At 48.0% G+C, this 24,974-nt stretch overlaps 1 protein-coding gene across 3 annotated transcripts in view; it reads left to right on the top strand.

The window, feature by feature from the left end:
• The window catches only part of LOC121340818 (protein CEPU-1), a 356,426-nt gene that overhangs the window by 218,370 nt on the left and 113,082 nt on the right, over nucleotides 1-24,974 (top strand). The window lies entirely within an intron of this gene.

The following is a 24,974-nucleotide window of genomic DNA, read 5'->3' as shown; positions in this document are numbered from 1 at the left end:
GCTGGGAAACGGCGCTTGCAACTCCGGCATGCTCGGGAGCGACTTTGCTGCTCTCGAGCATTGCATAGGTGACACCAACATCTGCGGGGCCAGCTGGGTGTGTGCGGTGACACCGCACTCCTGCTTTACGCCAGCCAGTGGAGAGGGGCCAAGCCAGGGCAGAAAAGAAAGCCCCGGGAGGAATTTCAGCAGGAATTTTCCTGCAACTCAGTTGTTTGCGGCCAAGTCTTGTGTCCCCCTCCCCAGCCCCTGAGTGGTCCTGGTGGGGTGGGAGCTGTGTTGTGGCCATTCTTCTGGATTTGTCTTGCGTCATGGCACGACTGGGCAAAGAGGCTGGAAAATGGGTGGCAGAGGATGGAGGACAGAGTGTCTTGCTTAGGAATTTGAGCTTGGCTTTAAAAAGTAGTGGCTCCTTTTCTTTCCTGAATCGCTGTGTTCTCCCAAGTGCCAAAATTCCTACAGATCCTGCTGTATAAGAAGGAGGGCTTTGGGTTACTGGGGGTCTGGGCAGTGAAACACATGGGGTGGGCACTCTGCAAACTTATGGGAAGAGGCTCTTGTGGGGGCCTGCACAGGGTTTTGGGTGTAGATCAGGGATCTTGATCCACAGCAGGATCGAGGTGCTCTGCCCTGGCACTGGGTGGCCGCTGGTGTTGGAGCAGAACAAAGGGAAGCTTGGGTGAGTCAGCAGGAGGGAGTCTTCTGTCAGGGAGGCTCCATGGGAAGGGGGACAAATCCTGCCCCTGGGAGGTGGCTCTGGGGAGGGAGGGAGTGAGGACAGCAATGTGCCATCATCCTCGAGCTGCCATGGGTTATCCCAGTAGAGCTGGGAGCTGCTCTGGCGGCAAGGGATGTCTGTGTCCCTTGATAGGTGCCTTGTCAATACAGGTGTGCCCCAGGAGAGGGGCACGTGGGCTTTGGGATGTGCAGATTCTGTTCCCACTGTGCCGATGACATTCCTGCTGTCCTGCCCCTGGAGCGGGGATTGCTCTTGGAAATGAACGGCTTGCTGCCACTGCCAGCTCGGTGCTCTGCTGTGGTGACAGGGACATGCAGGAGTGTGGCTTTGCCTGGGCATTTGGAGGTGTTTTCCTGCTGGTTTGAGGTGGGAGCAGTTGGCGCAGCAGGCAGTGGGACACTGCTGCATCCCCCGGTCAGTCCCAGTCGTGCTGCACCGTGGCAGGAGCTGGGAGGAGCAGAGCATGCGAAAACCAGAGGAAATCAAGGAAGCATGAATCTTCCTGCTTGCTCCCCTCCCAGCCCGGTGTGCCCATCGATCTGTTGTGGAGGAGTTAACTTGTGCAGAATAGCAATGCTGCTACAAAGGCTCTGGCAGACCCCAGCCATGCTCCTGGCCACCTTCTGCCCAGCCCTGCATGGGTGGCAGTCAGGGAAGGGAAAAAAAAAATCAGGTCTAATCCAATCCCACTCATTTCCATGCAAGGTGGGAGGACAGGGAGCTGCAGCCAAGGATTTGGAAGGAGAGATGTTTCTAGAGGTCCCTTCTTGTTGTTTCACAGATGCCAAAAGGGAAGAGCAAGTTGAAAACTTAGCAGCAGAAGTTGCTGTTTCTCTCGAGCACTTGGAAAGAGCTGTCCCACCCTCTTCCCAAAGGAGAGGCTTTGGCTGTTGGAAATAGGTTATTTTATCGGGGTGGCAGGTGCTGAGGAGCCCGAGCTGCTGTCGAGCAGCAGTGCCCTGCCAAGAGGCTCTTTTCAGCTCTGTCCCTCCAAGCAGAGTGAATTCAGTGCTGGGAAAAAAGTTGGATTGAAAGCTGCAAGGAGACTTCTCTGTTACAAAGGCTTTGCTCCGTACAATCCACTGTGGGGAATCAGTTTAGGACCAGAGACATTGGAGGTGTTCAGATGTTTCCTTCTATCTCGTGACGTTTCTGCTGGAGGGTACAGGCATGTCGTGGGTACCAGCACTTTGGATCACTGTATTAAATTTAAATCAAGCTTTAGATGTTGGGTTAGGGCTGCTGCCTGGGATAGGAAGGGTAGGATTTACTCCTGGGTGCAGCAAATCCTGCGGGAATAGGGAAGGGACTTGAGGTTGTTGTGTCCAGCAGTACTGTGTTTTTATTGATGGATGTGTTGGTCCTGCCTTTGGGGTTACACTGAGGAATTGTGTGCAGGTGAAGGTCAGAGTTTTCTGTCCTTCCTTGTGTCCCCAGGCACAGATTGTGAGGATGAGGCTGATCTTCATCCCCTCCCACCATGTCCAGACAGCTCTGCCCTCACCAGTAGCGAGTGGTTCATGCTGGACAGGACCCATCCTGAACCTCCATGCAGTGCTTGAACTGGGTCCAGGCATTGCTGAGACCTTTGGAGCAGCTCTCTGGGCACCAAAACAAATGGCTTGATTATGATTTCACTTTAATTGGCATCAGTCAGCGCTTTCCATGGAGAGGCTCTGACATTCCCATCAGCAGCACAGGCGCCTGCATGGTGTCCCCCTGAATCCATGGTGCTCCTCTCTCCATCTCCTCCGGTTTCCTTGGCAGGGTGATGCAATGCCTTCATTTGTTCCCCTCTTTGATTCCAACACTAAAAGTCAAATCTGAGTTAAACATGAGGCAAAGCTTTTTTTAACCCTGATGTTTCCTGTGGTTTCCATGCAGGCTTTGAAAAGGGCTGTGAGCTCTGTCATTCTTTACCTAAGCCTGTTTTGCAAATTTATTTGGCCCCTGTTGTGCTCTTGAAATAATTTTGGAGAAATGATGACTTGGCTGTGAAACAAAACAAAATCAAGCATGTTTGTTTGATGGGTGCAAACAGAAAGTGCTTGTTTGCTAAGCAGAAAAGACTATTTTTCAGAGATGGGTCTGTTTTCTGTGTCTCTTTGCTGCCCCATCTTTTCTCCTTTATTCACAGGAATTTGCCTTGCTGTGTTTTTATTGTGCAATAGAAAAATAGAACTAATCTCCAGTGGGTAAATGTGGTGTGTTCCAGTACCCAGGTCCTGGGGGAGCCTCCATGTCTACTCCAGTGCTTTTCCTGCCAGCGTTTGAGTGAGGGTGATTCTTGCTGAGGTTTTGGGCAGCTGTCTTTGTGGTTTGCAGTCAATGAGTGCAGAAATCCTGCAGGGGGAGGAGGCCAGGGGAACCCATTCCAGGCTGTCTGTGCCTGGGAAAGCCTTGACTGAGTCATGGGGGGTTCAGGGGGGCTCAAAGAGCAGTGCCCAGCATCAGGCTGGGCTCCTGGTGTGAGTAACAAAAGCCAGACAGGGAAGAGGATGATGATGAAAAGGGCCAGCCATGGTTGCTAAACCTCCTCTGATGGCTGCCCAGCTCTGTGTCCATTTTGCTCCAGGCTCTCACTCCCACTCTGAGCTGCAATAACCCCACTGAGGGAGTGTTGCTTGTCCACCCTGTCCCACCAGCTGAGAACACCCCAAGTTAGGTATTCCCATCTCCTGCCCTACCCAGCCAACTCCCCCCCTTCCCTGCACAACCAGCACATTCCTTATTTCCAGATCAGTGCTCATCTGCCTCTCCAGGGCTCAGACCTGTGGAAAAGTCATCCCATTCTGATAGTCTCCACACCCAGTACCTGGTAATTTTCATCCTGCTGCAGTTATTTATTTCAGAGACTTCTGATTGCTTACCTAACTACTTCCCAAGCCCACAGTGGGAGATATAGCTGGTGCTTGCAGAGGCCAAGGTGTCACACCTTTGTTTTTTCCAGTTCCTGAGCAGTAAAGGAATTCTGAGCACCTGGGATGGGCTGGGAGCAGCTTCCAGCAGCCCTGTGGGGATGGAGTGAGGATGGAGCTAAGCTGCACACTCATGTCTTAACCTAAGTTACTTCCCCTAATTCTCCAGTATCCACCACCTTTGCCCTTCTCCTTCAAACCTCTCACCTTTTCATCCTGAGGGAATAAATTCAGGGCTGTGGTGACCCCTCCTGCATTAAGGTGAGGAAGGAGCAGAGCATGTTCTGCATCCCTCATGGTGCCACTTCACCCCTGCATCTCTCCTTGTCCCATTGTTGCTGGGTCCTCCCTTCTGGTCAGAGTTTTGTCCCACGTTCCTGGGGATGCCCCGTGGAAGAGGCTGCAGGAGCCCCACGTGTGGGGTTTGTAGCTCACGAGCCGATTGCTGTGCTGGCAATGGCACGTTGCTGAAAGAGGAGTTTATTACTAAAGTGACATGTCAGCAAATCTCTGCCACCTCTCTCCCATCTCGGAGATGGAATCAGCTTAAAGTGGTGAAAAAAAATTGTCATATGCATGGATTATTCTTTTTTTTTTTTTTTCACTGAGTGCAATTTCCATCTGAGATGAGACAAGATCCTGATTGCTGTGCCAGAGGAGGGTTTCCCTTTATAGCTTTCCTGGTAGAGCTGCTGCCTCTGGTTCACTGGAGCTGGGGTCTCCAGGGGACAAGTGGGCTTTTGTGGAGCTGTCATCTCCACCCTGGCTTAAGCATGCCACATCTGGAAAGGCTGAAGTCAAACAGGCTTTACCTTGGGATGGGGAAGGGAGGCCAGAGCAGCCCCAAAGGTGGCCAGTGGAGGCATGCTGGTTTCTAATGGTTAAGGCAGGCTTAGGAAATGGATTTTCAGTTGTCAGCCCTGCCCTCGGCTCCTCGTGTGACGTTAGGTGCCCTCCCAGGCCCTATAAATGTCTTGATTCGTGCACAGCAATTGCAATGCTTCCTTTCTCTGCTCCATGAGTCATCTGCTTGCGTTGCAGTCTCTTTGTGGCAGGATTCATCCTTCTGCAAGGAAAATGCTAAAAGTGTCCTACTGGAGGGCACCAGGGGTGTCCACCCATGTCCTGCCCTTGCTTAGGGTTTGAAGAGGGGACTGGGAGATTTATTTGGTTGGACACGGCAGGGAATTGTCATGTTGTGTGGCTGGTGTGTGGCTCTGGTACTGCAGAGCTGCTGGGAGGGTGGATGATTAGGTGAGAGCTGAAGTAAAATGAGGGATATTGGGACCTGGGGAAGCAATGCCTCTGTGGGGCTGCTCACAGCCCCCAAGTCTGCTCTGAAACTGCCTTACTAGAGCCACAAGCTGATGTAAGCCTTGGAATCAAGCACTTGTGGGTGCCAGTCCAAGGGATGGCACCTGGCCTCACCTCTAGCCTTTGGCTGCCCTGATGTGGTGTCCCAGTGCCATGCTGGCAGAGCCCTTTGGGCCACACTGCTGCTGGCACTGCAGTCCTGAACTGGCAGCTCCACGTGTGTGTATTAACAGAGGTGGGTTGGGGATGTGGGTCATCTTCAGCTTGCCCAAGTATTTGTCACTTCTGTTGGCTTCACTGGAGTTACTCCAATCTATGCTGTTGGAAAAATCCTCTTCTTGATCAGACAGAGTTGTTTTCTTTCCCCCACACCTGCCAAAACCTGCCACTTTGAGCTCAGACACCCTTATTTTCCTTCAGAGGAAAAAATCAGGAAGGAACTAATCTACGACCACATCAGTGGGAGCCTGGGCTAATAGAAATTGTAATGAGAATCCAGAGCCAAACAAACAGGCAAATGGGGAAAATGCAATCCCACTGATGCGACAGAGAGATTTATGCCAGCAAAGGGGCTGATCCAGTGCTCATTAATGTCACCACAAGTCTTTATCCCAACTGTAATGGACTGGGGATCAGGTTGGAAGACAGCATTTCAGTCCTGCTACAATATGCAGACTGTTAACGGGTCGTGTGTGGAATAGCAATGTGGAATTCCTTCTCCTCGGGGTTTGCTCGTTGTTGCATGCGGCACCTTTGCAAAGCAAGTGGGAAATACCTTCTGCTCTCATTGGGTTTAGTTCTCAGAGGTGCAAGGCTGTGAAGGAGCCAAGTCTGTGGCTCAGGCTTGGCTGTCTGGTAGCTGCAGCGTCTGCTGAACCGCCAACAGCATCTCCATCATGAGGATATTAAAAATCCTGGTTTAAATAAGGATTCTTCAGCTGCTGGGGAGTGGTGTTGGCTGTCACTGCCACAGTCACGCTGGGAAGCATCCTTAGTTTATGTGCAAAGTGAGGAGGCAGATGGGTGGGTATGGAAAATTTGCAGGCAAACTTGACTTTGCAGCTGGATTCTTCCCTGGAAAAATCAGGGAGAGAATTGGGATGAGGCCTGGAGAGCTGAGCCTGGTCTGAAGGTGGGGACACCTTTGGGGAGAGTGCTGAATAGGAAAGGACACCAAGGGTCAAACAGGAGAGGAGTGAGTCCAGCTCTGCATGTCAATGAGGACAGAGTAAATAAGGGATAAAACCACCTTCCAACATGAGCAGCTGGTGAAATATCACAGGATTTTTTTCCCAGAGATGGGAGATTTTGACCGGCTCTGTGCCTACAACCATAAATGGCTCTGACACCTGTGTCTGTTTTATCAGACACATGCAGAGCCCCGGCCATGATCCAAACATTCATTACTTGGGATTTTTGAGTCTCTTTTTCCCTTTTTTTTTTGTCATGGTGGGATCATTATTTTCGCAGCTTCACATCCTCAGTTCAGCAAAACCAGTGTGTTTTTCAGCCTCATGGTTTTTACACATCTCTAATAAGAAGCATGAGAGGAAGCTGTTGAGAAAAGCAAATTCTCAAAGGTATCAAAGGAGAGCAGGGCAGCTCCAGGCTCGAAGACACTACCAAATCTCAAGATACTTTGGACCTACAGATAGGCACAGCACTAATATTTGAAGGCATATTTGGGTTCTTATCCTTCAGCCTCCAAATTCAGTCAATTATATGTGTAGGGCTTTATTCCTTAAATAACCTTAAAAACCATAAAGACAACTTTTAATTATCTCACATCCCTTTTTCACTTTTACAGTCCAGTAGAAAGCTCTTGATGAGCTCAAAGGAAAGGCGACTGAGGTGAAAATGCAAGGAAATATTTTCCAAGTCCTTTTTCTTCCATTACTATTCAGCAGGAGCTGGGAGAGCACCTGTGTCTACTTTCATTCAAAAATTTCAGACTTTTATCATTTGTTAAATAAGAAAATACTTTTTCTTTTTTTTAATTCAAACCCAGATATTTTTATTAAATAATCCATTTCTTTCTTGCATGCTTTGACTGGAAAGGATTTGACTTAGAATTCCCTTGTGGGAGAGAGGGCAGGTTTGGGTTTGCTTGGAAAAATAGTATTTCTTTCCTTTTATCTGAGTTTGTGAGTTCAGTGAAACATCTTCTCAAATGTTACAGGAAGTTCTCTGACAAAGCTAAAGCAAGATTTGGTTTAAAAGTGTTTTATAGGAAATAGTGAGATTGTGATTTCATTCAGTCTCAGAAGGGAAGGATTTCTGGACAGTCACACTTTCCCTTTAGCTGAAAATAAATCTTTCCCTACTCACCTCAAAACTGCTTTACATCTTGGGCTGATTTTTCCATCAAACTTCATCCCTGCCATTACTTACTACTATGTGGAAGAAATGCACTGTTTTGAATCAGACAAAGTTTATTTTGAATGATGTTTTCCAAGGCTAAATTTCCAGCTGGCCAAGGCACGTCAGGACCCTGTTTGCTCTGCAAACTTCCACAGTGTGGGAGTCAGGGCAGAGCGTGGCAGCATTGGGAGGGAGCAGTTTGGAGGTTCCTCATGGTGTGTGTGTGCAAGTAATGTGATTTAGTCCTCTACAAACACAAAGAGCCAAAGGTGTCTTGTTGGCCTTGACCAGTGGAATTAAAGAGTCTCTTCCCTCTCTTGCATTCTGTGGCAGGGCAGGATGTGGGGGTTGGTCTCTTCTCATGAGTAGTGAGTGATAGGACAAGAGGAAACAACTTTAAATTGCACTGGGGGAGGTTTAGTTTGGATATTAGGGGATATTTCTGGACCAAAAGGGCTGTCAAGCACTGGAATGGGCTGCCCTGGGTGGTGGTGGAGTCCTCATGCTTGGAGGGATTTAAAAGCCACGTGCATGTTGCACCTGGGGACACGAGTGAGTGGTGGCCTGGGGGAATGGTTGGAGGTGATGGTCTTAGAGGTCTTTTCCAGCCTGGACAATTCTGCAGTCAGAAAGTCAAAATCCCATCTTGGGTCGTTATTGCTTTGTCATAGAGGTGGTTGGTCAGGGGAGATGCTTTCACTGGTGCACGTCAGCTGGGCTCCTAAATTTCTCCTGTTGTCCTTGTCTCCTGGAGGATGGCAGCTGCAATTTCCTTGCTGGTTCCAAGCCAGCAGCTTGCAGACTGTTGACATTGCTCAGCAGACACGGGGCCTTCACCTCAGACACCTCTGTGAGTCTGAAAACAACACAGATATTTTTGGCCATCCAAAGATGCTCTTGGTGACCTCCATTCATTCAGGTGGCACTGCCTGAAATAATCTGAAGTACTGAAGGGATCACAGGGTGATCAACATCCTCTTGATCTTTCTAGAAAAGGCTGCAGCCTTGGTGGCCATGCGTTGTTAGGAGGAACTTCACCCACCTTGATGGCTCTGACCCTCTGGAGTCAGTGGGAGTTGCAGGATGATCCCTGGCAGATTTGGTGGGAAGGGGAGGACAGAAGGTGCAGGTGACACCCTGAGCAAAGGGCTGTGCCACCCACGCTGGAAAGGGAGGCTGCTGAGAGGCACCGTGGGGCTGCCGAATGAGCACGCCGGGGACGTGTCAGCTCTTCCTCTCAGCTTCCCTGCGCAGCACCAACTGTCAGTAATTTAACTAACGTTTTGTAAATAAATGTGGCATTCGGACAGCTGTCACCGTGCCTGTTATAAACACTCCCTTTGTCACTAAAAGCTGGCAGCACTGCTCCGTTTCCCCTGCAAAGGCAGCCACCACTGCCAGTTAGCTCCCGGATCCAGGGCTGTCAAGGAATCACATGCCCGGGCGGTGGCTGGGACACCGCGGCTTTGCACAGGGAGCCTGGTGAGGCACTGCCAGGGCCTGGTGAGAAGGCAGATTTTGCATCTCGAAAATAAATAAATGGCCTGAGCAGTGAGCAAGAAAATCCATCTGAATGTGGCTGTAGGGCTGGTTCCCAGCCAGGAGCCTGGACGGTCCAGCTGCAGTGTCAGTGGTGGCACTTGGTTCTGCTGCCATCTCATCCCAGCTCTGTGGGAAGCTCTGATAGGATCAGAGGGAGAGCTCAGCCAGACCCAGGATCTGATGTGCTAAGGGAGTGATTTGGCACCACCATTGTGAATGCTTTTCACTTTGAGCAACCTGGTCTAGTGGAAGGTGTCCCTGCCCATGGCAGGGAGTTGGATTGAGATGAACTTTAAGGTTGCTTCCATTACCCAAACCATTCTGGGATTCTCTGAAAAGTGAGCTACTCACTCACTGGGATTTCGTTTTGGGAAATTTGGGAGTTTCTGGGACTGGTTGGATTTGGGTAGTGAGATCTGCCTTCTGTCCATCAATCTTGCTCAGCACATTTGTCCTATCAGGAGCAGATTCTACACCTTCAGGCAGTCAGGGTGCTTCTACTAATGAAAAGGACTGGCACACATTGCCCAGGAAAGTTGTGGCTGCCTCAGCCCTAAAAGTGTCCAAGCCCAGCTCGAAGCAACCTGGGATAGTGGAGGTGTCCCTGCCCATGGCAGGAGGTGGAATAAGATGGATCTTTAAGGTCCCATCCACCCCAAACCATGCTGGCATTCTATGAACCTGGAGAAGGGATGATATTAGGTTTCTCCTTGCTGGGAATTCTTGATTTTCTGCTGCTTTTCTGCTCTCATCTTTCTGGGCCCTGCAGCTCCAAACCCCCTTTCCCTGGGTTTTCTGTCCTGATGCAGGGTGATTTAACTTCCAGCTGTCAGCACCTAAGATCTGGCCGTGCTGCAGCACCGGGTGATGCAGACAGTACAGAAATCAGCACATGACATCTCTCTCCCTCTAAGCTGCTGTAAAATTAGCTTCATCTCAAGTGGCAGAAAATGATCATATCCTCGCTTGAGGGCGATGAAGAATATTCCTGAGTCACTGCTAGTGATGAAACAGGCAGAAAATCCAGAGTGATACACAGCTGCCCACTCAGTTCTAATCGCTGAGGCCATTTGCTGCTGCAGAGCCTTAGGACACAGCTTCCTCCTCCTCTCCCTCCCTTTCATCCATCACTCCCCATAGAGGCCTGGGCTGCAGATCCCAGCAGGAGCAGAGCAATTTCCCGTCCCACCAGCGAGGCTGCAGGCTGTGAGCAGCGTGTCCTCTTTCCCTGCTCCCCTGAGACGAGAGGAGGGGGTCAAAGCTTCCCTTTCTTAAAGGAATCAGATGAAAATTATGGAGCCTATCCTCCTCAGGCCTCCTCCTTTCACACTGTGATCCTGCAGCCTGGGAAAAACTCTTCTCTGAGCTCAGCCTCCCCTCCACAAATTTTCCCTGCTGTCTCTGAAGCAGCTGCTGTGCCCACGAGGATATTTCCTTTTTGTCTTTCTTCTGCATCAGCTGTAGTTCAAAGCCATCTCCCTGGATTTTTATGTCTTGGATAAAGCCACCCTCTTCCCTACAACTGCCAGCTCAGTGCTTGGGAAACCTCTTGCCAAAATTGCTGGTGATTAGGGCCAAAAAACCCCTTCAAAACAGGGATGATCAGAGCAAATCCTTCTCTTCCTTGCATATGCTCCCTGGCAGCATGGTAAGGAGTAGGACTCCTTGAAGGATGCTTCCTGAAAACCCTGCCCTGCCAACTTCCCCCAATTTCAGATGGAAGCCTTCCCCTCCCCCACTCTGGGGGAAGGTTGGAAGTTCTGAATTGCCTTCTCCTTCTGGTTTTCCATGTGGCTCTATCACCTGGTTCAGCAGCATTTAGAGGGAAAACTGTAACAATCCTCCAGTTCATGCAGGTGCTTGAATGAACACTCTGTTCTCCAGTCAGGGCTTGTCAGTATTTATCCCTTAACCTGGTTTTCAGATGTTCTGTATCCTGCAGATTTGCAGGATATGCTATTCACACAGAAATCTCCTGGTGTCAGACTTCTGCTAGGATCGCTTCACCGCTCCCGCCAGCCTGCCACGGGAATTAAGCAGCGCTGGCAGCAGAACAGGGAAAAATGTGTCGGAGCAGGGCTTCTGCCAGTGTCAAATAAAAATATTGCACAAGCTCACTTCCCCCCCAGAAACTGCTGCACCAGTGTGAGATTCCCACACTGGTCGACCAAATCTGGGCAGTTTTCTGTGAATCCTGCTCCCTTCCATAATCCCAGAATGCTCTGTAGGCTGGGCAGTTATTTGTCAGCACAAGCAGGTGCAGAGCTGCAGGACATGGGCTGAGCATCTCGCTTTGGTGGTTATTCCAGCACACAGCCGTTTTATCCTCCCGTCAGGCAGCACCAGCAGCTTAATTTCCTGTTTTCCTCATATCTTTCCCCAAAAAACACAGTCTGGATGGTGTGTTTTGGGTCAGGTTCAGCAGGGAAGCAGGAGAGCAGTGTCAAAGTGACTATAGGGCTGGGAATTTAGGGGTTGAGTGTTATAACAAAGCACCCCTGAGCACAATTCATTCTGCACATGTCAGCCATCGGCACATGCAGAGACAAAATTTGTGTCTGTTTATCATGGGATCATAGAAATGCTCAGGCTGGAAGGGGCCTTAAAGATAATCTAGTGCCAGCCCCCAATATGTAAAAAAAAAAAAAAAATCTATATTTATATACAAAAAAATGTAAAAAAGATTTTTAAAAAGATAAATATGTATTTATATGTACAGAGGTGAACAAAGGTACAAGTGGGGAGGAGTAATTCATGCAGATACCTGGTGAGAGAGGCAGTACAGAGGGATAAAGCCAGGGGAGATAGAGCAGATGGCAAGCATGGATGCCACAGCTATGCCCTGGAAAAGTGTTTCTGTGGATAAGCAGCACTGGGGGCTCCTTTCAGGAGAGGTGAGGGGACAAGCCTGATGGTAAATGCTCCAATCTTTTCTCCTGGTGATGCCAACTGCTGCTTGTTTCCCCTGCTGCGAGTCTGAAACCACCCCGCTAACCTCTGGCAAAATCAGGGGATAACAAGGATGGAAGGCTGACTTTGTTTGTGGCATTCAGTTATTTATTTTTTCCCTGGCTTGGAAAGGAAGAAATAAAGTTGGATTTCAAATGGGGTTGTTGCAGTAATGGAGGAAAATGAGATCTGCTCATCAGCTGCCTTCTCCTTCATCGTGTCCCCATAAATAACCCTCCTCACTCAGAGTCAGCTCAGCTCCTACACAAGGAACAGAGATGACTTTGGGCTCCTATTTTTTTGCAGTGGCTGGAGGTTCTTTCCCTTCTCTTTCCTGCCTGCTCTTCCCCTCCTCAGAGCCCCCTCCTTCCCAGGGCTGCTGTCAGGTAAAGCAGTTTCCTTTGCCTGATGGAACAAAGGGGAATGGTTTCCCACTGTGAGAGGGGCAGGGTTAGATGGGATATTGGGAAGAAATTCCCAATCCCTATGAGGGTGCTGAGGCCTTGGCATGGGTTGCCCAGAGAAACTGTGTCTGTCTTGTCCCTGAAAGTGTTCTAGACTAGGTTGGATGGGGCTCGGAATAACCTGGGTAGAAGGTGCCCCTGGCGGGGGGATGGGACTAGGTGGCCTTTAAATTTGCAACCCAAACCATTCTGTGATCCCATGATTCCAAGGATTTTTGGCTAGGTTTGACATGCAGTTTAGCCTTGCTGTCTGTGGCTCATCTGCCTTAAAGTCATTCACACCTTCTTTGTGGATGCATGGAAGAAAGGTCCAGGTGTCCCTTTTCCCCTTCACCATTCCTGCTGGCTTTTGTGAATCAGCTGCTTGGTTTTGGTCAGGTTTTACAGGGAGGTTACATTCCTACAACTCCCATAAAAACAGTCAAGCTTGAGAGACCTCATTATTCCTCTGAAGTAATGACAGAACAAGCTCAACTCTTGTACGAGACACCCGAGAATCCGCGTGGGTGATGGTTATGTGCAAAACTCAAGGGAAGAGGGAGCTCCAGCCTGAGCTTGCATCATTTAAGGTTTAAAATGTGTAGAAAAACACCCGTGTTCCATGCAATGTGTAGAACTGCTCATTAAATGCAGCAAGGAGCGCAGGTGGGGAGGGGTTGAGCGCTCCAGATTGTGTGTAAGGAAAACTGCAGAGCTGATGTTGTGTTGGTGGAGAGAAGCTGCCAGTCCTGGTGTCAAGGAGAAGAGACAAAAGCTCAGGGCTTTGTGCTTAATTCTCCTGCTCTGAAATGGGGGATGCTGCACTGAGCTTGGCTGAATGGGAAGACAGCAACAGCTGGTGGCTGTGGCATTGCTGGAACGGGGCTGGCTCACCCTTCCCTCTGCTTAGAAAAAAAAAATAAAGGCAAAAAAATGCATAAGAGCACTGACAAAAAAAAAAAAAAAAAAAAAAAAAATATATATATATATAAAGCCGGTAACTCGCTTTCCAGGAGTTCCTAATGCTGCAAGAGGCAAAGCACTGGAGATAAAAGAAATATAAAAGCAAGGGAAAGAGGGAAAAAATGCATTTATGAGCTCTCAAACTAACAGCATGCAACTCTCATATTATTTTTCCTCCTTAGCCTTTGAAACAGAACAACGGCCTGGAGCCTTCTCGGCAGATGGACAATGTGCGTGCCTTAACCACTTAACAGCCATTAGCCTAATTTCACGTACTGGAGCCAAATTAAATAATAAGTAAGAGGCTATGAAAAGCTGGTTTGGAGGCTGCGTTGCTGCCTTTCACTTGATAACCTTCTCATAAACAGATGCTCTCTCTCTACCCTATTAACCTTGTCTGAGAGCGGGGAGGGGGCTTCGGTGAGGCAAATAAGCCAGACCTTGGTGGGGAGGGGGCAGATGAGCTGGAGGGGCCAGATGTGGGGGCCCTGCCTGTTTTGGAGGCTCCTTTCATTTTTGTCCCTGATGCCCCGGCCCTGGAGAGGGCCCTGAGCACAAGAGCCTCTTCTGCGGTTGCGCCCGGGTCATTGGAACGTGCCAAATGATTCATCTTGATCAGTGAGTCCATCTGTACCTGCTGGGTGAGGCTGCACCACCCGGAGCTGATTTTGTGGACAAATCTGCTTTACTTGGAGGAGAGGGGAGATGGTGCTGATAGACACGAAAGGGGAGGTGGCCACAGGCTCAGTGCCTAATCCCTCCCTGGTTTTGGCTCGGGGGTGCTGCTGCCTCCTCCGTCTTCACTGTGCCACCAGCTCGCCCTTTGCAATGAAGTAATTTTGCTGCTCTTTGCCTCTTTCCCACCTGCACTGAAATAGAAACAAAAGTACTTGCCTAAGCTCTGGGACTTTGGGAGTATTAGTTTGCAAAATGCTTTTGATACGGCTTTAGTACTGGGAGGGCGAGGCATGTGCAAGTGTGTGCAGAAAAGGTGTTCTGCATTTCTTTCTGGCTGTAAAGGTTTGGGAGTGGCTGCCCTATTTCCTCACCACCCCCTACTAACTCTTTGCTATGTGCTTTGCGCCTCAACTTTAGACCTCTAGAAGTTTTCAGGGGATTATAGATGACCGTGCAGCTATTTTTAGTGAAAGCTTTTATTTATTAAAAAGCCATCTTCCCTCATTAAGAAGATACATTGATGGGAAATAGATGAGCAGCTCTATTACTGGCGTCTGGCGTGCTGGGCGAGCCCGGGGCCGCTGAGATCGTGTGTTTTGTGCCCTCCCTTGATGCAAGAAATGCATTGAATAGAGCCAAGAAAAATTTGGTGCAGAAACCACCTAAAATTTGCTGCATCAGTCATCCCTTCACCCCACCTGCAGCATCCAGGAGCTTTGGATAGACGTGGGAAGGTTTGGTGCAAGATTTCCTGTAGTTCCTTGGTGCCGGCAGCAACTTGACTTTCGTTCCGTGTTGGTTTTCCTCCTTTGTCTGACTTGTCACACAGGCTCTGATTTCATATGCAAAATCCATCCTCTGACTGGCACAGAGGCCGATAAAGCCGGGGTTCTTTTAAGTTTACTTCATTTTAATCCAAGTAGGAGTCAATGATTTGCTGCCTGTGGTGAGGACGTTTGGAAAGGCTTTGTGCTGAGTGGATTCTCTGAGGTTCAGATGAGGATGAATCTCATTTTCCTGTGGCCTTTCCCTCCGTGGGGCACTCGCAGCATCCTCTCCTGTACCTGGCTGCCTATCTGCACTAGACTTGCAGGTACTTAATGTCTTTGAGCCATCTGTTCCTCTGTCAAATTTAGTTAAAATTGGCCAAAGGCTTCACGAATTATTGAGGAAGATTGCAAGACAGAGGTGTGCAGGTGAAAAGCATGATTGAATAAGCTCATCCCAGTAGGACTCAAGGCTAAAAATGTATGAGGGTATGTTATTTGGAGACAAGGCAGTTTGGAAAATGGGATCCATATCCAACTTTTCCCCAGCATGAGAGATTTTAGATTTGAGTCTATTTTTTGGTGCTGTAGAAAGCTCCTCGGTGGAGATGGACTTTGCCTTAGGTAGGATGTGGTGCTTTATCTTTTATTTCTGGTAACGCCTGGCTTCCTCTCCAAAATGAGCCCCATCCCTGCTTTTCCTAAGCTCTGATCCTTACCCCAAGATGCTGCAGCTGTACTTTCAGGCAGCTGTTTGCTGGAGAGCTCCTCCACCAAGGGCTGGGAGGGCTCTCTCAGGCTGAGTGAGACATTAACTTTGGGAGAGCAGTGTGCTCTTGTCAGAGACTGCTTCATTCACGTCTTAAGCCAGGATGCTTTGATTCTGTCATGGATGTCATTATTCTGTGCTCCCACTTAGATCCATCCAGAAATTTTGGCATCCAGAAATTAGGTATCTGATCCAAGCAGCTTTTGGGAAGAGGGACCAGCCCATCTCCCGGAGTTCTGTCCCTTGTTGACTACAGAAGGACATGGGCTAAGGGGGAAGAAGGAAAAAGCAAAGGAACTGGCAAAAATTCCGTCAAAAGCTTGATCCATGAGCATTTCCATAGGAGCCCAGAAAAGGAGGAGCAGACTGAGATACCTGCTCCTGTAACTGCAGGTGTCTGAGATGATGGATGGCTGTGTCTGAGCATGTTTGTCCAGTCCCCCTTTGCAGTCACTGGGGAGCAATGAGCCTTTTTAGAGTGCAGTTCATCCCAGTCTAAGGCAGGTGTCTAAAATAGGTCTGGCAGATTGTGTCCTAGCAGTGCCTCTTTCTCTCCATTTTCTACAAAATGGGGTCCAAATGGTTGAACTTGGCCGGTGAGGTGATAAACCCCAACCCCAGCATTTAGAGGAAGTCACAGGATCAGAATAGAAAATATCTAACATTGATCAGGTGTATTAGAGCCTCATGAGGGTGTTGAGTAGCAGGAAAACACCTGGTACTGCACTAAGCAGAAATAGGGGAAGAAATGGCTTTTTTGGTGAGTTGCTGCATCCTGAGTCCATTTAAATATCATCCCTGCAACTTCCAGGAGACTCAGCTAAGCAATTCTGCATGTGGCTTGTCATTAGGTGCCTCACCCAGCAACCTGCAAGTTCATTAGTATTCTTTTTAGTGCTAACAAAATGTCTGAGCTGCATCTTTTCTGCATGAGAGGCTGAAACAGAGGCAGTAAAGGGAAAAATCCAACTCCAGCTCTATGGAGACCACCCAGAGTGGGTCCCTTCTGCCAGCAAAGTGCTGCTCGTGTCAGTGTGGCAAAACAACAGGAGCACAATAAAAAACTCAACCCCAAAAGTAGTTGGGAAGAGAATTTAAGCTTTATAATTACATCTGCAGTGGGGTCTCTGCCAATGTGGCAGTTTGAGGCGAGGTTCTTCCCACCCCAGCGCAGCTGTTGCTGCAGAAATCCATGGGAGTGAACATCTGCAGGTAAAGAGGCAGCGTGGAGGATTAGGTTACGGATGTTCCTGTTTCTCCTGCCTCTGCGGGAACCCATAGGGCTGCTTGGCTCTGCTTCCCTAGCTGGAAAATGTGGATCCAAGCTCCGTTTGTGGGTGAGGAGAAGGCAAAGCAGCACGAGAGCCATGGCTGTGCCCTGCCTGCCTAAGAGGCTTCATTGATTTTTCTTTTCTTCAATGGAAACAGAACTGACATCCATTAACCAGCCTCCCGGCCTCTCCAGAGCCAGCCATGGAGGCAGCAAAGCCTTTATTGCTATTTTTTTTTCCATTTCTCTTAGGCTTGTGGGTTTCTCTCCTTTTGCTCCCTGCTAATGCTCAGCAGCTCTGGCTGCAGCCTGGGGGATACAGAGGGGCTTGAAAAATACGAGGTGGAAATGCAGCTCCCCTAATCTGACTTATCCCCAGTGTGTTTTGGGAGACCCCTCTACGTATTTAACCAGCTTAGACACCCACAGAGAGCTCTGTGAAATTTCCAGGGGGGAGATGGATGGGAGAAACCATCTCCTCTGGCTTTATTTGGCAGCTTGGATGCTTTTTGCTCCCTTGGGAATGGAGCACATCCAGGCTGTGAATAGTGGGGTGCAGTGTGGATTCTTGGGGTGTTAGCAGGCTCTGGGAAATGGGGATCTCCTCCTCTAAAGGGTCTGAAGGGTTTCATTCCTCTTCTTGGAATGTACATCTGTTAAACAGAGGCTGGAGGTGAGAGCTGAGGGCCTTGAGGCAGCAAGAGCCAGGATATCGCTGCAGAGGTGGGATGCTGGTGGATCCCACCTCCAGTTGGTGGGATTCATCAAGTGCATCCTTCCCATCTCCTGAGATTACCCCAAATCACTGTGCAGTTGTTCAGGGGAAAAGATGTTTTCCTTTCTCAGAACCTGTGGTAGGTGAAGAGAGCAAAAGCCATGTATGGATGAAAATAGAGCTTTTAATTTCAAGTTTTGCAAAGTAACTAATATATATTTAGCATTGTGTCTGTCTGTATGATGTAGATTTATGAGCCTTATGTATATTTTATCCATACACATTTGATCTTAGACAATTAACATCTCCTGAGTTCTCAGCAGAATTTTTTTCCTTGGTATTTTCCTTATTTACTTCTTTTCCCACCTTACTTTGGGTGGGTTTGTTCCTCATCACTGTCACTGTGCAGCTCTCCAATAACTATGTTTTGTATTCAGTTGCAGAGTTTTCTTTGGGGGGTTGGTTTTTAATATACAGTTTATGAAGAAGCCTGATTTTTGGGAGCCATCTATGTTTACAGCAGAATATTTCTGCAGAGAAAGGGAAGGTCTCAGAAAAACAAAGGAACAAGGGGGAAAAAGAGATTATTGGGTCTTTTTGGCCAGCGAACGCTGCAGAAATACCTTTGACATTTTCCCAGACTGATTAGACAGGTCTTGAGCTGACTCAGGTACTCGGTTTCCAAATGTCTCTGCCTGGACCAGACCTCAGCTGTGGATTTAATGGGAAACCTCTCATTACTATCCTGGCTGTGCTGAACCATTCCCTGCTGGAAAAACAGCCTAGGCTCTGGATTTTAATGAAGGAGTCGTTAATGCTGGGGTGCATGGAAAGCTTCCACCTTTATTAGGGAAAGACAGGAGCTTCCTCCCTCCCCCATCCCCATGTGCCTGGAAAACACAGTGCCCATGCACATCGATCCCATTCCAGTCCTAGATGCTGGTGGAGTGAAGTTAATGAATTCCATCAAAATCAGGATCCTGTCAAGGTTGTGCTGTCCTTGGCTGTCTGGGTGGTTTTTGGTGTTCATCTCACCAGCTGCTCCAGAGACTTGGTGAGAACTATGGTTGTGTGGAAGCACTGGGAGTGAATGTCCTGAGCTGGAAAAAATTCACATGCTGGAAATGGAAGCACTGGGAGCTGTGGGCTTCGTGCTTGATTGCCTTTCTGATTGGTACTATATATAAAAAAAAAAAGCATTAGAGAAAGAATGTTTGATTTCAAGAGTGCTTGGGTGCCGACATCATCTCTGTTTGTTTTTCTTCCTTTAGCAGAAACCTTGTAAAATTTTTATGAAGCATTAATGGAACAGAGATTTCTTTTTCCTCAAGCAAATTTCCTGAGGTGAAGGTAATCCCCACAAGACCAGCCCAGTTCTGTACTCTTGAGAAATGCAGCACAAAGAGTGCTTTGGGGTAGTTCCCAGAGCATCCCTGATGTACTTCTCACCTGGGATTAGGAAGGGAAGGAAGGGTCCATTCTCATCCTCATGTGTGTGGTGATGTGGTTGTTGGCCCAGGAAGGACAAGCTGCTGGGAAGGATGAGGTGCAGGATATGTTGAAAAAATGAAGGGAATGCAAATGTGGATCTTCAGGTCAGTATCATAACCTAACCCTGAACTTGAGATTCACCTCTACATTCACCTCTCAGTTTGTAGGGAAGGACATTTGAAGGTTAGTTAACATCAAGGGAAGAAAAAGTGAAATATAACATCCCAGCCATCCTCTCCTGGTATCCCTTCAGCTAGGAATGTGCTTGCAGGCAATAAACTGGTCAGAAGTGATGGATAAGAGGATTCTTCCTTTTTTTTTTTTTAATTTTGTTTATATCATCTGTGTTGAATGCTGTCATCTTCCTTCGGAAGAGAAAGGCTAAGCTGGGATCAGAGCAAAAACTCGGAGGTTGTGGTTTCTCTGTCCAGCTCTGCCAGGGATTTCCAGCAGGACTGGTGGTAGAGATCTCATTTTACAACAGTGCCTCAAGCCATATCTCTTCAAGAGTTAGCTGGGTAAGGAGAGCAAACAAGCCCTGGCAGCAGCCCTGAAGAAAAGCATGGAAAACATCCAGCTCCAAGGAGCTTAATGGGAAGTTATTAGCCGGAATATCCTCCTTATTGTGGAGGCTGGGCTGCCTTATCATCCTGACAGCCCCGAGTAATTGATGTCCCTTCAGAAGGAAGGTGAGCAGAGGATTTGTGGCTTGGTGGGAGCTTTTGCTCTTCTTGACCTTCTCGTTGGCTGAGGATTGTAACACTGATGGTGCAGCTCCGCGTCGGGATAGTAGAGAATGAACTGAGGGCAAACGAGGACACTGATGGCTTGTGTGGACATTTGGTCCCGTGTGGAAGCCTGGGCTTCCACAGAGCAGGGAATGTTCTGCCATGGGGAGTGGTTGCTCAGATTTGGAGGGGCAGGGTTGTCCCTGGAGTGGACATGTCCCTGGAGTTTGCCTAATTTGCTAAATGATGGAGCTCAGAGGCCTGAGCCTGGGCACAGATGAGTCCCATGATTTGCAGTTACTATAGGTAATGGGACATAAACCTGCATCATCCCTGTGATGCTGAGAACACCTGGACAGGGCTGGCAGGGGCTGCTCCACCTGCAGCTTGGGACTTGTGCTCAAAGTTTCACAAGTTATTACAGAAATGGTCAAGACTTGTGTCAGTGGTTCTGGAAGGGCTTTCACATCCTCAGGGTTTATTTTGACAGGAATGAGAAATAAATCAGAAGCTTCAAATATTAACTCTTTCTGTTCTGGTCCCCATATGGCTCTTTGTTAAACTACCCTGCCTCATACATTTTTTTCCGAACTTTCTTCAAATATGCAGTAGCAATCAAGGCAATTAACTATAATTGCAGAGAGACTACCTTGTGAAGGCGGGCCGCAGAAATAGGCAGGTAATTACAAGGAGTTATAAATGGATGGTTATTTACATCAGGAGTGATGCATGGGGATTTAGCTATCGGAAGTGGCAATTGGTGATTGAAGCACAGGGCAGTTGTCTGGAGTCGTTTGTCCCAGATCCTGCTGTGCCCACACACCTGTCTGGTGCTGATCCTCTCCCTGTGCAACCCAGGGACTGCATGCCCACCACCTCGGGATCATCAGCAAGCTGTCAGGGTCTTTAAGAGCACTCTGCTGTCTTCAAATGAAATGAAAAGATTATTTAATTAGGCACATCTCTGAAGACATGTGGACTTTGAGGGTGAGCTGTTAGATTTGATTGCTGAGTGATGCCTTGCTGGCCTCCTGCTCCTCAGCAGCTCAGGGTGGGCTGATGGTGAGCGGCCACAGCAGCACCCAGAGCTGCCCCATTGCTGAGCTGACCTGTGTCTTTCTCCTGCTTGCAAGGTCTCACTCCTGGCAGTTGTAGAGCTGCCTTCCTCTTATGGGATTAAAAAATGCCTTTTAGGTGTTCTTTCCCTTGGGGAATTCATGGGGCAGAGAATCTGACTTGCCTCTCCATGCTCCTTGTGGTTTAGGAACGTAACCTAGTTACTACAAGGGCCAGCCACGTCCGTGTAGCTGCGTGCTGTGCTTTTGTAGGGCTGACAGGAACCTCGTGTCACCCTGCTGCCACTTCTCTCTGGAAGAGCATTTTGTGGGCATCATGCTCTATGCTGAGATGATTTTTTAAACCAGATCTGAGAACGCTGTTAGGAGTCAAGGAGGACGCCTTTCCCGTAGTAGTGACAAGCACCCTGAGGGAGGAACCACCACAGGAGTGGCTCCAAGGAGCAGCACAGTCGGTCTCATTTCAGGAGACAAGGTACTTTGGTGGCAGGACATCTTGTGAGTTGTGTAGATTTCCTGGTCCTGGTGTCCCCAGAGAGGTTTAAAACTTTTAGTGTCCTCTTGCTTGGATGTACTTAGCAACAAAGAGATTTCAATTATTTAAAGGTACAGGAAGACATGAAAGCCATTAGGAAGGGACCTGGTGCCCTCAGGAGATGTTGCTGGCTTCTCCTCCAGCTTGCAGGACTGGCTGCAAACGCCAGCACTGAATCAGGGGACGAAGTGAAGAACAGATGAAAACCACCTTGGAATACAGCTGGAGTTGTGTTTGGGTTGGAATCATTGGCTGGGTGCAATGGGGACCTGCCTGAGGTGGAGCCCAAAAGGAGAACAGCAAAGCCTGTGCAAGGTGGGGTGAAACAAAGAGATCAGGCAGCAGGGTGCAAAGGTGAAGATTTGGTGTCACTTGTGTTCGTTTTGCGTTGAGTAGAGATGGGACTCGATGCCCAAGGGTCGTGATGTGATGCACAGTGAGGAAGAGCTCAGGTATGGATGAGTACGTGGGATGGAATCCTTCCAGCCCCTGTGTGGGTCTAAGGGTGGCTTGGGCACAAGGAAGGGCTCAGTCTGATGCCCAGGGAGTCTGAGGCAAGCTGCCTTCCAGCCCTGGCAGAGCTGGCTCTCTCCAAAGCTGTCACTAGCTCGGTCACAGAGCTGGGATTTAAACTGGACATTAATGTTTGCTCTCCCCAGAACACGGCAGGTTTGTTGTCCTCATGACAGCTCACCCTACTGCAAGGAGCTGAACCCGAAGTATTGAATACTGACCATGTTCCAGAGAGCTGGGGTTTATTTCTGCTGGCAAAGGCAGTACTTTTAGTGTCCTCCAGACTTCACCATTGTTTCTTTCCAAATACTTCCTTAATGGCTTTTTGTGCCTGGCAGGAATTGCCACTCAGATGGCATCAGGTTGTTAAACTCTGAGATTTCCACTCCACATGTGGGTGCATTTCACTATTGAGTGAAACAACTCATTAATTACTTTGTGTTGCTGGATCCATCACGAGGGAAGGCAATGCACAAATAGATTTAATTATAATTTTAACCAAAATTAAAACATTGTGGTCAGAAACAGAGAGCAGGGAACTCTGTCTGGGCTGAGGACATGTCGTAAAGTGGGTACAGTGGGTGACCAGGTCTTTTCCAACTGCAGAAACTCTTCTTCACGCAGAGCAAGTACATTTGATTTATTACAACTGGAAGTGGAAACAGTACTGGAGCAGTAGGAGAATTAAAAACATGCGTGACATGGATATGATACAGAATAACTAATCTTTGCTGACATTTACTGTCAGTCATGGCTAAGGAGAAGATAACTAACTCTGCCTCTCATGTTCTGTGGTCTGCCGTCTTCAGTCATGAAGATAAATGTCAGGCATCAGCTGTCCTTGTGTGCAACCATATTCTGTTCTCAATAAATTCTTACGCTGGAATGGGAATATTTGTGGAGCCCAGATCCAAAATCCTGGAGACTTTGTGGGGAAAGATTTTTGTCCCAAAAGAGGGACCCAAAATGTCCCCTGCACTGAGAGATGCCACAGCGGCCTTGGTGGTGATGTCCCCATGAGCCACATGGAGCTTAGAGGAAGCTCTTGTGCTGCTCTGATTTCTCTGGAGTGTTTATATCCTACATGGATCTGCCTTTACAGTCAGTCAGAGATGGGATTGCTTTTCCCATGGCAGCTGGACCAAATTCCACATGCATTTTTCCTGTAGAAATAATAATGCCTTTTTAGCCATCTGAAATAATTTCCCCATTCATACAAGAGCTCTCAAGTTGTCCGGGGGAAAGGGAAAGCATGGAAAAATAAGCCAAAAATGGCTCTTTATTTTCGAGTGTGTCATTTGAAATCAGGGGGGCCAAACACTCAGCTCTTGTTGCTTTAATTTGAACTGCTCGACTCGGGGTTATTTTGGAAGGCGTGTGAAGTGGAGGAGGTTCAAGTTCAGTCACAAGGTGGGAAAATATATTTTGGGGCTTGTGCAAAGAGATTGAGTTTTCTTTTGTGTGGGGGTGAGAGAAGCATTTATCCAGCTTGGATCCTCCGTGGAAAAAAAGATGGAGAAAGTCACGAAGTCCAGAGAAGACAAACAGGGATGTGCCCCTGTTGTTGGCACGGGGAGGGAGCACAGCTATCCATAGGGAATGTGCCTTTGGACACTTGCAAATACTATTTCCCTCCTAGAGGTGCCTACAAGGGCAGAGTTAGCAGTATATTATTAATAATAAATAACAGTAGGATGGTAAAATGTTTACTTAAATATCCTGTGTCATTCAGTGCATCTCTCTGTGCCGAACAAGGGAAAATTGTAAGCACATGTGAGAAGGGTAAATATGAGACAGGGAGACAGGAACTGGGAGGTAGATAAGGTGGAGATCAGGAGCTTTTCCCTCTTGGTTTTATGTTTTTTTTTTTTTTTTTTTTTTTTTTTTTTTTTTTTTTTTTGGCTTATATTTTATAATTATCTAATTCCCAGTTACCCAGGTGCTCTTTAGGGCTAGCTGGTCATTTCTGCACACAGGATGAATCCAGGCCGGGTGAAAAAGTGGAAGGAAAGGTCAGGTAACGTTCCTGTCATATAAAATCTGCTGGTGATGGGGGAGGGCGAGGGGCTATCGCTGTGTGAGCTGCAAATAGAGCTGTTAGTGTGCCATCAGATAGCTGCCGGCCATCGATAGCGCCGTATCAATGGGATAAAGATAAATGCGAAGATAAGAGAGTCGGGTTTGCCTTGAAATCCACTTGTGGTTACCAAAAGGCTTTGTCTTCACGTTGATTTCTTCATCCCACTCCTGTGGTAAATGCCAAGCCTTGAAATCTTATTTATGGTGACGCTAATGAAAAAATGTCCAACAGAGCCAGCGCTTCACCCAAAGGATATGAAGATCTTCTGTGCTGTCTTAATTAAGTGAGGTAACAGGGAGACTTCTGAAGCCACCCAGCAGTGCTTGAATGGCTAATTCTCTCCAGCATTGCATTAAAAATTAGGAACATTTAATAAGCGGGGTTAGGTGCCCCCTGAGTTACAGCTTCAGCAAGATGCAGTTAAGCCCAGTCTTTTTGCCGGTTTTTGAAAGTCTGACTCATCTTTCCCAGCACTTCTCTGGCAGCTGTGAGGGCATGAAACTTTTAGATCAGAGATAAGATTCATGTCGTAATCACATGATTGGGGAGCTGGCGCTTTAAGGGAAAGAGTGCTAAAAATAACCAGAATTGGTGACAAGATAGTAGCAATTTTGGCTTTTTCTACCGTGAAGGGCTGGTTGCCAGCTCCAGGGAAAGAGTCAAGGGCTTTATTCTGCAGTGGGGTTCCAAAATGTCATTGCTCCCGTGATAATGTGGAGGAATGAAAAAAAAGAGGAAAGTATAGAAAGACAAAAAGATGGAATGGAAGTGAGAGTAAGTAATGGGGAGATTTGGAAGGGGTAAATATTTCAAAATAAATAAAAGGGGGGTGGGAAGCAGGGCACATCTTGGACTAGTCCTGCATGGGCTCAGATGGCATTGGAGGAAGACAAAAGGAGTGAGACAGAGCAAGAAGCACAATGACTTTAATTTGTAGGCAGAGACTGTTAAGAGAGAGAAAAAAAAAGGTGATTTGAGTTCTTTTATTCATTACTAACCATAAAAGGCCCAGACTGTGTTGCCAGTGGCTTTAAAATCCAGGATCCTATTAAACCTTCCTTGATAGTAACTCAGCACTTGGAAACGGAGTTAAAGAAGGAGCAGGCGAGAGGGAGGAGGAGTG

Source organism: Onychostruthus taczanowskii, unplaced genomic scaffold (assembly GCF_017590055.1).
Source record: "Onychostruthus taczanowskii isolate IOZ18803 unplaced genomic scaffold, ASM1759005v1 scaffold43, whole genome shotgun sequence".
NCBI lineage: Eukaryota > Metazoa > Chordata > Aves > Passeriformes > Passeridae > Onychostruthus > Onychostruthus taczanowskii.
This window is presented reverse-complemented; position numbering and strand designations above follow the sequence as displayed.